The following is a 4,748-nucleotide window of genomic DNA, read 5'->3' on the forward strand; positions in this document are numbered from 1 at the left end:
GTATAAATTATCAGTCCTATAGATGATTACTATGTATTTAGGATACTTAAATTCCTATCTTATAATCAAAATGACGATGTATTGTGTAAAATTTCTATTACTAAACCTAAAAGAAGCTAACCTTAAGAGAAAAAAAAAAAAAACATAAATAATGCAGAACAGTCTTCAATATCTCAGTAACATAGTTGTCATTATTAAATCTAACATAAAAAATTAATTTGACATGTCATTAAATTCTGTTAAAATTTGCCAAAAAATTTTACAAAAAGATTTATGTGTCTAATAGCTAGAAAGAAAAAATAGGAGACAAATTATATTTTTTAATTGATAGAATGTGAATTATCTAAAAAAAAAAAGATAAAAGTCAGAAAAAAATTTCATTCGTTCAATTAGTTAAATTGCTCTTTATTTGGTTATTCCTTATAATAAGTATGTTACATATATACCTTAAAAAATAAAATATTAAAAATTAGAGTTGGTCATGGATTCAACCCGCAGTAATTTTTCCTGCTTTAACTGCAAATCAAAATTAAAAGTAGTTAGTTGGTAGAGTATATATTTAAATAAATTTTTAAAAAATTTTACATCAAATATTTTTGTTTTTTAAAAAAAAATTATTATATTAAATTTTTTTAATTTTATAAGAATAAGACATATAAATTTATATTTTAATTAGATTTATTATTTTTATTTAAATAAATATATTTTTAAAAATATGATAAAAGAATTTATATCTTTTATTTTTATATAATTTAAAAACCTTTATATAATAATTTTTTTTAAAAAATATTTAACATAAAATTTATTAAAAACCTATTTGACTCTTGTATGAATTAGAAGAGCATGCATGTTAATTTATAAAACCTGAAAAGGTCATCCAAACAGAGTCCACGTGCTACCTATATTGCAAAAATCGACAAAAGTGTCTACAATAATTGGGACTATATCTCTTTATCATCTTCATCTCTATCGTATCATACTATCATCTTTTGATTTAATTAATATCACGTGCATGGGCAGAACTTGGAACAAAATTTTGGGATGATCAGATAGAAAATAATTGTCAAAATATTTTTAATATAGATTCTATTTAAGATAAGTTCGTTTAATTTGGGTGATATTATTAAATTTAAAGCCGTTTTTTAAGATCTCGTTCCAAAAAATTAAGGTTAAAGTCATCATATGTAACTTTTGAAGGTTATATCTCACTTTTTTCGTGATTCATTAAAGTAGAAGAACTATCTACAGGTGTTGATATTGTAAAAGTTATATGTTCTCCTTCTTAAATATTAGTCTTCCTCTTAAAAAATGTATCAATTCTTTGATTTTTTATTATTATTTTATATAAAAATTTGAATATATATCCTGTAAAATATGTAAAGAAGAAGTTAGAAAGACAAATATTAAAATTTTATAATATTTATTAAATTTTTTTATCAATTTATACAAATACAATAATATTAATATTTATTAAATATTTTATTATTTTTTATCATATAAAAAATTAAATTAAATAAATAATAAAATATAAAATAATATTAAATTAAATAAATAAAAATATCTAATTTTTTATATTTGAACTTAAAGATAGAGAAAGTGTTGTTTATTGAATTTATTAGATACTTTAAGTCATAATAAAGTATTTAAGTCAATTGGACTATTTTTTATCTTTTGAAAAAATACTACTAAATTTTTTATAAAAAGTTTGGGAGGTCATAGCCCCCTTGTCTGAACTAAGCTCCGCCACTGATCACGTGCATATTAGAATATGAATTATATATATATGATATTTTTTTTCTTTTTTTCCCTTCTGGTTAAGAATACTTAAATAGAAAGACTCTGTGATTACATTAACTAACCATATGTAAATATATTAATGTTGCTTTACAGAATATGTGATTACAACTTTATTGGGAAAAAATGGAAAAAGCTTTTCGGTAAATATATACAACGCGCAAAAAAATTTCAAGAAAATCAACTTTAACAAATCAATAAAATTATTAAATTATTTGGATCGGAAAATGTAGATGATTATTATGTTGGCAAGTGATCAAGGCTCAAGGGTTCTTAAATTGTGGTGTGAATGTGTGATCAAGAAATTTATTTTTATATCGGTTATTATTATGACGAAATTTATTTTTCGTATGAAAAGAAAACTAGTATTTTTGTTCAATATTGACAAAGACACCATTTTAATAAAGATACAAAAAATATCTTTTTTTTAAAGATGTGTACAAGTGTCATAATATAATTGGACATTTTATTAAATCGGTTAATAAATTATTTTTTAATAAATCAGAATAAAATCGGTTTATTATAGCAAAAATAATAAATCTAATTGTCTGTATTATAATTATTAGATCCGATTTATTCCGATCGATTTACATAATATAAACCGAATTATATTTAAATTTTTTGATAAAAAGATAAATATATCCTTAACTTTTTATTTTGCGGACATTTAAATTCCTAATAATTTAAAAATACAATTAAGTTTCTATAAAAAAAATTCTACCCTAACCCCTTATCCCTGCCCAAGCCCAAATTCAAGCCTAACAGTGAAATAATTTGCAGCCTTCTAGATCGTGGTTTAGAGTTTGGCTCTGTGATTTGGATTTGGTTTTTGTTGTTTTTTCTCTGTGATTCATTTTGTTCTAGTGAGCGAAGACGGAGAATTACAGGGAGCGGCTTCGTAATGAGATGGTAAGTCAATCATGTTTTATTTGAATTTTTTTCTCGTTCTTTTGATTTTTACTTTGATTCTTAAAAGCTTGAAAAACTTTATGCAAAATACATTTTCTTCTGGTATATTTTCAGATCTCGAACATTGTTGTGCTCTATTACGGTTTGGATGGGTTTTCTCCTATTTTGTTAGCTTGAATGATGAACTTGTTTTTTTTTGTCAAAACATAACTCGCCATGTGGTTTGTTATTTTTTTTTCTTTTTTTTTCTCTTCTTTTTTGTATGTGTGAACCCCGTTATAATTCATGTTGCGGATTGATGTATATGGTGCATTTTGCAAAAAATTGTTGTTTTTCCTTTATTCAGTAAACTGTATAGACCTTGTTTGAAAATTAAATGAACAGGACTCTTCTATTTTCTTTTTTCTCCTTTTATCTGGAAGGGAATTTCGAGGATTTAGTTTAATCAAGGATCAATAATTTATTCTGAGTCTTTCTTCTCTTTTGCCTATGTGAAATTTGTGTGGTTCATTGTATTTTCGGATACATGTTTAATAGTATTATCTTTTGTTTGATTGGTTTACGTTAAGGTGGTGGTAATGAGTTTTTTGAGAGTTGGACTGGAGTACTAATGGATAAATCTGAGCAAAGGAAATGGCTGATAGGATTCCGTGCAGTTGTTTGGAATATTTGGTTGGAGTGCAATAGCAGAGTATTCCAGAGCTTACAGACAAGTGTTGAAGGAGTAAAGCATAGATCATTCCTGAGCTACAGGGAATGGTGTGAAATCGATCTGTTTGGTTGTTGATAGCAATGTCGGAGATGACAACGAATGCGACTATTTTATTTTTGATTATGTATTGTGCTTTGTTTGTCTGTTTTTTTGTTTGCTTCACTTTATTGTGTTGAGCTCCCTTGTTAAAAAAAAAGGTGGCGGTAATGATGCTGAGAGAAAGAAACTTTACAAATTTCAGCACGCATGCATTCGTTGGATGTGTCTATAAGATTGTTGTGTGTTGACCCTTCAGTATCTCCTTTATCGATTTCTAGAAACTTATTTTTATTTTTTATCTGGCGATTTACTTTCCAAAGGACTTGATTCACGCTTAGTTACAGAGGCAGTTTTGACCTCGCTGATTTAGATTCAACCCTAGTTATCTAGTGTGTGTTTGGATTTATGTTGGTGAAATTGGAGTTTAAAAGAAAGTGATTTTGTAGAATTGATTTTGGATAAAAGTGAGTTTATGCCAACATAATTTATGTTTGGTAATTTTATATTAAAACTGATTTTGATAAAATAAATATTTTTTGGATTATATTAGTTAAAATTACTTTTAGATAAATAATTAATTAATTACTAAAAAAATATAATATTAAATTATAATATTATTTTTTAAAGTATATTTAATCTTTTTTTATACTTCTTTTAATATTTTTATATAATATTCTTTATAGTACTCTATTTTAGTATATTATAATTTTTTACTATTATAATAAAAATTAATATTTATTTATAAAATTAAATAACATGTAAAAATTGACAACTTTTTAAGTATTTTTTTATAATAAAAATTAATATTTATTTATTAAATTAAAAATAATATATAAAATAACACATTTTAGTACTCTTTTAAGTACTCTTAATAATTTTATTTTTATTATTATATTAAATTCTAACTTTTTATCAATTATATTTTTATTATTATTTATTATTAATTTTTTATTTAATTTATCATTTTTAATAGGAACAATAATACATATTATAAAAAATTAGAATAATAAACAATGCACACAAATTAGAATAATTATTTTAATGCTCTTAGTATTCTTTTATTTAGTATTATTTTGAATGATAAAAATTTTATTACTTATGACTCTATTGTTATATATGATCAAACTTTTATTTATTTTATCTTTTTTAATAAAATCAATAATTCATATTATAATAAAATTACAATAAAAAAATTTAATAAAAAAATTAAAATATAAAAAAAGTATTAAAAGTGATAAAAAAAATTATACAGAAAACCAACAATAACCAGCAACAAACCTAAACATACGTTGAG

At 23.1% G+C, this 4,748-nt stretch overlaps 1 long non-coding RNA gene across 1 annotated transcript; it reads left to right on the plus strand.

Annotated features, from left to right (window-relative positions):
• Positions 1-2,532: 2,532 nt before the first annotated feature.
• Positions 2,533-3,709, plus strand: LOC112772038 (uncharacterized). Its single transcript, XR_003187321.2, has 2 exons — positions 2,533-2,703; positions 3,273-3,709. It is a non-coding gene; the product is annotated as an uncharacterized lncRNA (long non-coding RNA).
• Positions 3,710-4,748: the final 1,039 nt, after the last annotated feature.

Source organism: Arachis hypogaea, chromosome 18 (assembly GCF_003086295.3).
Source record: "Arachis hypogaea cultivar Tifrunner chromosome 18, arahy.Tifrunner.gnm2.J5K5, whole genome shotgun sequence".
Classification (NCBI taxonomy): Eukaryota; Viridiplantae; Streptophyta; class Magnoliopsida; order Fabales; family Fabaceae; genus Arachis; species Arachis hypogaea.